Below are 12,976 nucleotides of genomic sequence, written 5' to 3' on the forward strand. Positions count from 1 at the left end.
TGATGATTCCGAAAGCGGGCGCTTGATGTTGGCGATGAATATTTTTTTTTTTAAACGTCTGTATACAATATTGTATAGTTTTCTTATGAGCACTGTAAATAAAATAGTGATGCTACAGCGCTGTATTGTTTTTTACTCTCATCTAGTGTAGCTGCAACATAGAATGTTCTTTTACTTTCTTTCTTACATAACGGACTGAAAAGAATGGCTGTGAAAGGGGGCAATATATTTTGTGTACGTTTGGATTTTATTAAGAAATGTGTTCAGTTTAATGTAAAGTTAAAGTAAGTACCCATGATTGTCACAGACATTTATTATTGATTTAACGTTTACCCCGTCACAAAGATACTGTATTAGCAGTCTGGAACTTTTTGGGGAATTTTTACTATAGTTGAGAGAGACAGCATGAACTAGAAAAGTCATTAAAGGCAAAATTAATTGATTTTAATGACTTGTATTTGCACATATTTTCTTTGATATTTCCGAAAGCGGGCACTTAATGTTGGTGATTAATTAAAAAAAATCATTTTTTTAAACTTTTGTATACATTATTGTACAGTTTTTTATGACCACTATAAATAAAATAATGATGCTACAGCGCTGTTTTGCCATAGTGGCTTTTACTCCCATCTCGTGGATATTATGTGTAACTGCACCACAGGAAGTACTTTTTTTTTTTTTTTTTTTTCTTTCTTACATAACAGACTGAAAAGAATAGGTGTGAAAGAGGGCATTATATCTTGTTTATGTTTGGATTTTATTTCGATGTGTCGAGTTAACAGACATTTAATATTGATTTAACAATTACCCCGTCACAAAGATACTGTATTAGCAGTATGGAACTTTAGTTGTCATTTTTATTATAGTTGAGAGAGACAGCATGAACTAGAAAAGTCATTAAATGCAAAATTAATTGATTTTAATGACTTGTATTTGCACATATTTTCTTTGATATTTCCGAAAGCGGGCACTTAATGTTGGTGATTAATTAAAAAAAATCATTTTTTTAAACGTTTGTAAACATTATTGTACAGTTTTTTATGACCACTATAAATAAAATAATGATGCTACAGCGCTGTTTTGCCATAGTGGCTTTTACTCCCATCTGGTGGACATTATGTGTAACTGCACCACAGGAAGTACTTTTTTTTTTTTTTCCTCTTTCTTACATAACAGATTGAAAAGAATAGGTGAAAAAGGGGCTATTATATTTTGTTTACGTCCGGATTTCATTTTGAAAAGTGTTAAGTTAAAGTTAAAGTTGAAGTAAGTACCAATGATTGTCACTGACATTTATTATTGATTCAACGTTTACCCCGTCTTAAAAGCAATATAAATTGCTTTTAATGACTTGGCCTTAGTGTGTGAATGTGAGTGTGAATGTTGTCTGTCTATCTGTGTTGGCCCTGCGATGAGGTGGCGACTTGTCCAGGGTGTACCCCGCCTTCCGCCCAATTGGAGCTGAGATGGGCGCCAGCGCCCCCCGCGACCCCGAAAGGGAATAGGCGGTAGAAAATGGATGGATGGATGGATGGATGGATGGATGGACTTGTATTTGCACATCTTTTCTTTGCTGATTCTAAAAGCTGGCGCTTGATGTTGGTGATTTAATAGAAAAAATATATTTGTTTAGCTTTTGTATACATTATTGTAAAGTTTTTATGAGAACTGTCAAACTCTACACGCACTCTTTGCTCTCTGTGTTGTCTTCCCCGTCATGTTCATTGTCTCGTGTCCTCCTAGTCGCCTCTCTGCAGCCTGCCTTCGTTCCCACGTCACGAGCAGTGTGTCTCGTCTCCTCTTATTCCCTCTGGTTCTCTGGCTGCTTCTTGGATCTCAACTTTCTGCCTGGAGACGGAATCTGACACATCGCTACCTGCTTGTCTCACGGACCTTCCAGCCTGCTTTTCCCCTCCAGGACTTCTGCCTATCGCACAACACTCCCGTAACACACAACAGCTAACTCACACACATAGTCGCACACATACACGCCCTTTTGGCTTAGTCACACTCCTTACCCTTGTTTATTAATATTATTATTATTTATATACAAACCCCGTTTCCATATGAATTGGGAAATTGTGTTAGATGTAAATATAAACGGAATACGATTATTTGCAAATCCTTTTCAACCCATATTCAGTTGAATGCACTACAAAGACATATTTGATGTTCAAACTCATAAACTTTATTTTATTTTTTTTGCATATGTTATTAACTTAGAATTTCATGGCTGCAACACGTGCCAAAGTAGTTGGGAAAGGGCATGTTCACCACTGTGTTACATCACCTTTTCTTTTGACAACACTCAATAAATGTTTGGGAACTGAGGAAACTAATTGTTGAAGCTTTGAAAGTGGAATTCTTTCTCATTCTTGTTTTATGTAGAGCTTCAGTCCTTCAACAGTCCGGGGTCTCCGCTGTCGTAAAAACCCCGTTTCCATATGAGTTGGGAAATTGTGTTAGATGTAAATATAAACAGAATACAATGATTTGCAAATCCTTTTCAAGCCATATTCAGTTGAATATGCTACAAAGACAACATATTTGATGTTCAAACTGATAAATATTTTTTGTGTGTGCAAATAATCATTAACTTTAGAATTTGATGCCAGCAACACGTGACAAAGAAGTTGGGAAAGGTGGCAATAAATACTGATAACGTTGAGGAATGCTCATCAAACACTTATATGGAACATCCCACAGGTGTGCAGGCTAATTGGGAACAGGTGGGTGCCATGATTGGCTATAAAAACAGCTTCCATGAAATGCTAAGTAATTCACAAACAAGGATGGGGTGAGGGTCACCACTTTGTAAGCAAATTGTCAAACAGTTTTAGAACAACATTTCTCAACGAGCTATTGCAAGGAATTTAGTGATTTTACCATCTACGGTCCGTAAAATCATCAAAAGGTTCAGAGAATCTGGAGAAATCCCTGCATGTAAGCAATGCTATTACGGACTTTTGATCCCTCAGTTGGTACTGCATCAAAAACCGACATCAGTGTGTAAAGGATATCACCACATGGGCTCAGAAACACTTCATAAAACCACTGTCAGTAACTACAGTTGGTCGCTACATCTGTAAGTGCAAGTTAAAACTCTACTATGCAAAGTGAAACCCATTTATCAACAACACCCAGGAATGCAGCCAGCTTTGCTGGGCCCAAGCTCATCTAAGAGGGACTGATGCAAAGGGGAAAAGTTGTCTGGTGTCTGACGAGTCCACATTTCAAATTATATTTGGAAACTGTCATTCGGAACAAAGAGGAAAATAACCATCCGGATTGTTATAGGCGCAAAGTTGAAAAGCCAGCATGTGTGATGGTATGGGGGTGTATTAGTGCCCAAGGCATGGGTAACTTACACATCTGTGAAGGCACCATTAATGCTGAAAGGTACATACAGGTTTTGGAGAAACATATGTTGTCATCCAGGCAACATTATCATGGACGCCCCTGCTTATTTCAGCAAAACAATGCCAAGACAAGTGTTACAACAGTGTGGCTTCGTAGGAAAAGAATGCGGGTACTTTCCTGGCCCGCCTGCAGTCCAAAAATGTCTCCCATGGAAAATGTGTGGAGCAATATGAAGCGTAAAATACGACAGTGGAGACCCCGGACTGTTGAAGGACTGAAGCTCTACATAAAACAAGAATGGGAAAGAATTCCACTTTCAAAGCTTCAACAATTAGTTTCCTCAGTTCCCAAACGTTTATTGAATGTTGTTCAAAGAAAAGGTGATGTAACACAGTGGTGAACATGCCCTTTCCCAACTACTTTGGCACGTGTTGCAGCCATGAAATTCTAAGTTAATTATTATTTGCAAAAAAAAAAAAAATGTTTATGAGTTTGAACATCAAATATGTTGTCTTTTTAGTGCATTCAACTGAATATGGCTTGAAAAGGATTTGCAAATCATTGTATTCTGTTTATATTTACATCTAACACCATTTCCCAACTCATATGGAAACAGGGTTTGCATATACGTATATATGTATGTATGTGTGTGTGTGTGTGTTTGTGTGTGTGTGTGTGTGTGTGTACGTGTGTACGTATGTGTGTACATGTATATATATATATAACCACATATATATATATATATATATATATATATATATATATATAATGTGTATATGTATATAGATATAATTGCTTATATTTTCATGTGAAATGTAGGTACTTGTGGCACAAAGTAAATGAAATGATAGATATGCTAAAGGCAGTTGGGTAAAAATGAGTAACAAGGAGAGTTCAGTCAGTCCAGTGCCTCAAACTGGCTCATCAAAGTTTTTATGGCTTCCCATCATGCTCAGGTGTCACAATTAATATAGCCTCAGGTAACAGGGTCCAATATTTCACATTTTTGAATGTGTGCTCAGAAATGCCGTGCAGCCACTCTAATTGAAACCTGCTGTTTGTGTTTAAATGCCCCTAACCTTTTAGACAATACCTTGTCTTTCCATACTCTGGGAACTTGATTATTTCAGAAGAAAGTGTTTTACGACAAAACAGAAACTACAGCAAAAGTTAAAAGTCGACAACCGGACCTCTTCTTATCCACTGAAGACTTGTCACCTTTTGTTCAACTTCAGTTCTTCTTGTTTGGATGCAGACTTGCCACACAGGTATGACAAGTCTGGTGGGCTTTTCCTCACTTGGGACCGGCCGTTCTTGCATAATGGAAGGTCGGCTAGCCTTGATCGTGACCTCTTCATCAAAGGTGTAAGATCTAAATGAAAAGAGAAAGGCGAGACAATTCAAAATGGACAAAAAGCATTTCAAAATGATGAATGCATTTATTTGTAAGACAAATAATATCTCATCCCAATGCAAAACATGGCTTAGTCGTTGGTGGAGAAACCTAAACTGGCAAGCACAGAGTTCCATGATTCTTGCAGCTGACCACCAGGCTTGCACACGTCTCAGGGGGGTTCTGGTTGGAGACACAGCCCAAAATTAGAAGCTTTCCACCTTCTTGTGTTGTTGTCAAACTGATCTTCAGGACAAGTCTGCTTCACAACATCAATCAATCAATGTTTATTTATATAGCCCCAAATCACAAATGTCTCAAAGGACTGCACAAATCATTACGACTACAACATCCTCGGAAGAACCCACAAAAGGGCAAGGAGAACTCACACCCAGTGGGCAGGGAGAATTCACATCCAGTGGGACGCCAGTGACAATGCTGACTATGAGAAACCTTGGAGAGGACCTCAGATGTGGGCAACCCCCCCCACCCCCCAATGGATGTGGAGCGGGTCTAACATGATACTGTGAAAGTTCAATCCATAGTGGCTCCAACACAGCCGCGAGAGTTCAGTTCAAAGCGGATCCAAGACAGCAGTGAGAGTCCCGTCCACAGGAAACCATCCCAAGCGGAGGCGGATCAGCAGCGTAGAGAGGTCCCCAACCGATACACAGGCGAGCGGTCCATCCTGGGTCTCGACTCTGGACAGCCAGTACTTCATCCATGGTCATCGGACCGGACCCCCTCCACAAGGGAGGGGGGGACATAGGAGAAAAAAGAAAAGAAGCGGCAGATCAACTGGTCTAAAAAGGAGGTGTATTTAAAGGCTAGAGTATACAGATGAGTTTTAAGGTGAGACTTAAATGCTTCTACATGTCGAGGGAGATGATGCCAAAGAGCCCCACGTTGGTCTCATGTGACCACATCACCTTCTCTCAGGCCTGCTCGGAGAAATTCAGGTTTTGACCGTCAAACTCTAGAAAGCCCTGTTAAGTACAAGAGCAGGTGGACCTTGCAGGCACTCCTGGATCTCAATCTTTTCCGGCAAAGTGTTGAATTATTTTCTGAGTGACCATGGTTCCAACTTCCTTGATATCATGAACAAGCTCCCCCCTCCTAATTCTCAAAGAATGCCTCACATTTCCCACGGTCATCATTGAGATCCACAGATCCATATTGACTGGTGACTTTTGTTTTCCTTCCATTTCTGGTATATCGGGCAAAGAGTGGTCTTTTCTCCGCAAAGCTTCTTGTTGGTGGTCTTTGAGTCTGTTCCAGTCTTGTGCAGGTCTGGAGAGGTTTAAAATGTAGTGATATTGTCTGTGACAACTGTATTTTATCTAGTGTTGTCAACAGATTCCATCCATCCATCCATTTTGTACCGCTTGTCCCTTTGATGTTTTAAATCAGAATAATCTTACTTTAGATTAGTGTGAACAATCACGGTAAATGGTAAAAAATGGTAAATGCTTGGACTTGTATAGCACTTTTCTACCCCTTTTTAAGGAGCCCAAAGCGCTTTGACAGTATTTCCACATTCACACACACATTCACACACTGATGGCGGGAGCTGCCTTGCACGGCGCTAACCAGGAGCCATCAGGAGCAAGGGTGAAGTGTCTTGCCCAAGGACACAACGGACGTGACTAGGATGGTAGAAGGTGAGGATTGAACCAGTCAGTAACCCTCAGGTTGCTGGCACGACCACTCTCCCAACTTCGCCACGCCGTCCCCAACAGTAAATTACCTGCATGAAGGATTTAAGTTCATTCTAAAAACATCCATCCATTTCCGCTTATCCGAGGTTGGGTTGCGGGAGCAGCAGCCAAAGCAGAGAAGCCCAGACTTCCCTCTCCTCAGCCACTTCGTCTAGTTCTCCCCAGGGGATCCCGAGGCGTTCCCAGACATAGTCTTCCCAACATGTCTTGGGTCTTTCCCGTGGCCTCATACCGGTCGGACGTGCCCTAAACACCTCCCTAGGGAGGCGTTCGGGTGGCATCCTGACCAGATGCCCGAACCACCTCACCGGGCTCCTCTCCATGTGGAGGAGCAACGGCTTTACTTTGAGCTTTTTTGATTGATTGATACTTTTATACGTAGCTTGCACAGTACAGTACATATTCCGTACAATTGACCACTAAATGGTAACACCCCAATAAGTTTTTCATGGTCCATGTTAATCAATTCATGGTACAAATATATACTATCAGCATAATACAGTCATCACACAGGTTAATCATCATAGTATATACATTGAATTATTTACATTATTTACAATCCGGGGGTGGGATGAGGAGCTTTGGTTGATATCAGAACTTCAGTCATCAACAATTGCATCAACAGAGAAATGTGGACATTGAAACAGTGTAGGTCTTATTTAGTAGGATATGTACAGCCAGCAGAGAACATAGTGAGTTCACATAGCATAAGAACAAGTATATACATTAGAAGTACATTTGAGTTGTTTATAATCCGGGGAGATGGGATGTGAATGGAGGATAGAGCTTCTCACCCTATCTCTAAGGAAGAGACCCGCCACCCGGCGGAGGAAACTCATTTGTGCCGCTTGTACCTGTGATCTTATCCTTTCGGTCATGACCCAAAGCTCATGACCACAGGTGAGGATGGGAACGTAGATCGACCAGTAAATCGAGAGCTTTGCCTTCCGGCTCAGCTCCTTCTTCACCGCAACGGATCGGTACAATGTCCGCATTACTGAAGACGCCGCACCGATCCGCCTGTCCATCTCACCATCCACTCTTCCCTCACTGGTGAACAAGACTCCTAGGTACTTGAACTCCTCCACTTGGGGCAGGGTCTCCTCCCCAACCCGGAGATGGCATTCCGCCCTTTTCCGGGCGAGAACCATGGACTCGGACTTGGAGGTGTTGATTCTCATCCCAGTCGCTGCACACTCCAATGCGAACTGATCCAGTGAGAGCTGAAGATCCTGGCCAGATGAAGCCATCAGGACCACATCATCGGCAAAAAGCAGAGACCTAATCCTGCAGCCACCAAACCGGATCCCCTCAATGCCTTGACTGTGCCTAGAAATTCTATCCATAAAAGTTCTGAACAGAATGGGTGACAAAGGGCAGCCTTGGCGGGGTCCAAACCTCACTGGAAACATGTCCTGACTTACCACCGGCAATGCGGACCAAGGTCTGACACTGATCCTACAGGGAGCGGGACCGCCACAATCTGACAGTCCCATACCTCGTACTCTCTGACATCATCGATAGTTCAGTCAGGTGAGAAAATAATCAAGCTTGTGCACGCAATGTTTGTGCTTAAACATCATTGAAGATATGTTGTACCTTGTATCATCCTTCCACCGTCCAAATAAGGAGCCACTTTCAATAAGTCCTCCATGCTCAGAATGAGTGGAAACTTCCGGAACAAGTCGAGCAGGTTTGTCAGTTGACTACGTCAAAAAACACTTTTTTGGGGTGAGAAACCAATCTTTTGGTGACAGGCACAATTTTAGGAATTTTGCAATTGTACATAATTATAGAAAACCTGTATTTTTAGTTTAATTACCACAAACCTGTTTAAAAAAAGAGTGTCTTGTTCCTGTGACATGGATGTGCTTTGTGAGCTTTGAAGTTGTGTTGTTTTATTGATTTCATTTTTTTTTTTTAAAAAGACAATTGATACAACATGGATTATACGTACATGTCCTCTAAAACGGACTTTAAAACAACCTTGCAAAATAGTTGTCTGTGTAATGCGAGACAACGTTGATGTCCAACCTTGGATCCACGATGTTGGTCGGGAATTGAACACATTTCAGTGGTCAATTCAGCGTAATAAAACCTGACATTGAAGAAACGTCGTCAAAAAGCATGTTGTTTCAACGCCAGGTTTGAGTTGCAGAATGTTGCTTGGGAAATGACCAACGTTCAATGTTAGACCAAAGACAAAACCCAACATTGATTAAACGTTAGCTTTGAGTTGTTGAATATTAGACTGGTGGTCAAGTGGGTCTAACATATTAGTGTGAGAGTCCAGTCCATAGTGGATCTAACATAATAGTGTGAGAGTCCAGTCCATAGTGGATCTAACATAATAGTGTGAGAGTCCAGTCCATAGTGGATCTAACATAATAGTGTGAGAGTCCAGTCCATAGTGGATCAAACATAATAGTGAGAGTCCAGTCCATAGTGGATCTAACATAATAGTGTGAGAGTCCAGTCCATAGTGGATCTAACATAATAGTGTGAGAGTCCAGTCCATAGTGGATCTAACATAATAGTGTGAGAGTCCAGTCCATAGTGGATCTAACATAATAGTGTGAGAGTCCAGTCCATAGTGGATCTAACATAATAGTGAGAGTCCAGTCCATAGTGGATCTAACATAATAGTGTGAGAGTCCAGTCCATAGTGGATCTAACATAATAGTGAGAGTCCAGTCCATAGTGGATCTAACATAATACTGAAATTCCAGTCCATAGTGGATCTAACATAATACTGAAATTCCAGTCCAAAGTGGATCTAAAAATAATACTGAAATCCCAGTCCATAGTGGATCTAACATAATAGTGAGAGCCCAGTCCATAGTGGATCTAACATAATAGTGTGAGAGTCCAGTCCATAGTGGATCTAACATAATAGTGAGAGTCCAGTCCATAGTGGATCTAACATAATAGTGTGAGAGTCCAGTCCATAGTGGATCTAACATAATAGTGAGAGTCCAGTCCATAGTGGATCTAACATAATACTGAAATTCCAGTCCACAGTGGATCTAACATAATACTGAAATTCCAGTCCATAGTGGATCTAACATAATACTGAAATTCCAGTCCATAGTGGATCTAACATAATACTGAAATTCCAGTCCATAGTGGATCCAACATAATACTGAAATTCCAGTCCATAGTGGCGCCAGCAGGAGACCACCCCGAGCGGAGACAGGTCAGCAGCGCAGAGATGTCCACCCCAGGTCCCGACTCTGGACAGCCAGCATTTCATCCACGGCCAACGGACCTGTGCCCCAAGCCCCTCCACAAGGGAGAAGGGGGCAGAGCAAAAAAGAAAAGGAACGGCAGATCAACTGGTTTAAAAAGGGGGGTCTATTTAAAGGCTAGAGCATACAAATGAGTTTTAAGGTGTGACTTAAACGCTTCTACTGAGTAGTAAAACCTTACATTCACATCTTAAGTGCACAGGAAGCCAGTGCTGGTGAGACACTATAGGTATATATACAAATAAAAGGTATAAACAGTATAGGTGTAATATGATCAAACTTTCTTGTTCTTGTCAAAAGTTTAGCAGCCGCATTTTGTACCAACTGTAATCTTTTAATGCTAGACATGGGGAGACATGAAAACACTAGGTTACAGTAATGGAGACGAGACGTAATGAACGCATGAATACTGATCTCATTGTCACTAGTGGACAAAATGGAGCGAATTTTAGCGATATTACGGAGATGAGAGAAGGATCCTTTTAGTAAGACTCTTAATGTGTGACGCAAAGGAGAGAGTTGGGTGGGAGATAATAGCCAGATTCTTTCCTGAGTCGCCTTGTGGAATTGTTTGGCTGTCAATTGTTGAGGTGGTAAAATTAAATAGGTGTCGGTGTCTTGCAGGACCGACAAACGGTAATAAATAAACGTTAGCAAAAGTCAGCTAACAATGGGAGGTCCTCTATTCCACCCACAAAACAGCCAAAGAACGTCAACAACACCCCATTTAAGCTACGTGACCTGAATATTAGCCGAGTATTAGCGATATTGTTACTTTAAGCGCTAACGTTAAGGACCTACTTTTAGCAGCACATTGATCACAGACACCTAACTATCTTATGCTGCTGGATTGATATCATGAGCTGGTGAGCTGCTGCAAGACTGTGAGCTGGTAAAAGTTATTTTTAGATTATAAATAACATCGCTCACCTGGATAGCGGCGAGAAAGACATGAAAATACTTTTTGTTTTAAACTTTTGCAAGCATTATGTTCAATTCTTCCTCTAAACGAGAAGATATGAACATCCCGTCAGTTGTCATCCCAGTGAGAGCAGACATTGTACAGTAAGTGTTTGTTGTCTCCCATGAAGGTTTTACACTGTTTTACACGATAGAAAAAACAGAGTTAATGGTAGACATTATGCAGCATTCCAGCATCCATCCAGAAGTAAGGAGGCGCGTGAGGCAAAGCACGAGGACGTCAGCACGGCCAGACGTACAATATTTCTAGTACAATAAAATCATTTTTCTACAATACGATAATTGTTGTATTTGTGCAATACTTGTACAGTATGATCAGTTATTCAAAAACTCATGTGAGATACGAGAATTTGACCTTTTTAATACGTAGCCATTAGCAAGCGTTAACGCCATTTTCTTTCAAATGATACGTTTAGGTTTTGGTACAATAATTTGTCATTTCCCATCTGGCAATACGAGGGCAGTGCAGTTTTTTTTTAAATTCTTGATCGTACAAAGGGTGAGACTATTGCACAAACACAAATAATCATACAAAAGCCAAAAGCAGTGAAGTTGTCACGTTGTGTAAAAGGTGAATAAAAAGAGAATACAACAAATCCTTTTCAACTTATATTCAATTGAACAGACTGCAAAGACAAGATATTTCATCTTCACACTGAGACACTTTGTTATTTTTTTGTAATTAATCATGAAGTTAGAATGTAATGGCAGCAACACATGGCAAAAAGGCATTTTTACCAGTGTGTTACATGGCCTTTCCTTTGAACAACACTCAGTGCAGGTTTGGGAACTGAGGAGACACATTTTTGAAGGGGAATTCTTTCCCAATCTTGCTTGATGTACAGCTTAAGTTGTTCAACAGTCTCCTGCCTCATATTTTCAATGGGAGACAGGTCTGGACTACAGGCAGGCCAGTCTAGTACCCGCACTCTTTTACTATGAAGCCACGCTGTTGTAACACCTGGTTTGGCATTGTCTTGCTGAAATAAGCAGGGGCGTCCATGATGACGTTGTTTGGATGACAACATATGTTGCTCCAAAAGCTGTATGTACCTTTCAGCATTAATGGTGCCTTCACAGATGTGCAAGTTACCCATGCCTTGGGCACTAATACACCCCCATACCATCACAGATGATGCCTTTTGAACTTTGTGCCTGGAACAATCCGGATGTTTTTTTCCCCTCTTTGGTCCAGAGGACATGACCTCCACAGTTTCCAAAAACAATTTGAAATGTGGACTCGTCAGACCACAGAAGACTTTTACACTTTGCATCAGTCCATCTTAGATGATCTCGGGCCCAGCGAAGCCTTTCTGGGTGTTGTTGATGAATGGCTTTGGCATTGCATAGTAGAGTTTTCACTTGCACTTACAGATGGAGTGACAATTATTGACAGTGGTTTTCTGAAGTGTTCCTGAGCCCATGTGGTGATATCCTTTACACGCCGATGTCGCTTTTCGATGCTGGGATCCAAGGTCTGTAATATCATGGCTTACGTGCAGTGATTTCTTCAGACTCTCTGAACCTTTTGATGATATTACGGAGCATAGATGAAGAAATCCCTAATTTCCTCGCAATAGTTGGTTGAGAATTGTTGTTCTTAAGCATTTTGCTCAGGCATTTGTTCAAAAAAGTGGTGACCCTCGCCCTGCCCTTTTTTGTGAATGAGTGAACATTTCATGGAAGCTGCTTTTATAGCCAATCATGGCACCCACCTGTTCCCAACTAGCCTGTTCACCTGTGGGATGTTCCAAATAAGTCTTTGATGAGCATGCCTCAACTTTTTCACTCCTTTTTGCCACTTGTGCCAGCTTTTTTGAAACATGTTGCAACCATCAAATTCCAAATGAGCTAATATTTGCAAACAATAAAACAGATTTACAGGGGGGACATTAAATATAATGTATTTGCAGTCTATTCGATTGAATATAAGTTGATCATTGCTTTCTCTTTTATTTACCATTTACACAACGTGACAACTTCACTGCTTTTGGCTTTTGCACATCTGGCAACCCTGGGCCTGATTGAGAAGGGTTTACCTGTTTGCTGTGGCACAAGAGCCACTTACCCTAACTTTGTACCAACCCCTCCTCTAACGTACCTTGCTCAAGCCACGTACTGTACATCGAGCCGCCATGAACACATTAAACACCCCAAAATATTGGTGGGACTTTTGTGATAAAGCCAAATAAGCCCTGCTTGATTGAGAAAAGAAAATAATAGCTGTAATAATAGCTGTGTCAAGACCAAGATTCTGCTTGCTAGCCTTCAGAACG

This window comes from Nerophis ophidion, linkage group LG27, assembly GCF_033978795.1.
Source record: "Nerophis ophidion isolate RoL-2023_Sa linkage group LG27, RoL_Noph_v1.0, whole genome shotgun sequence".
NCBI lineage: Eukaryota > Metazoa > Chordata > Actinopteri > Syngnathiformes > Syngnathidae > Nerophis > Nerophis ophidion.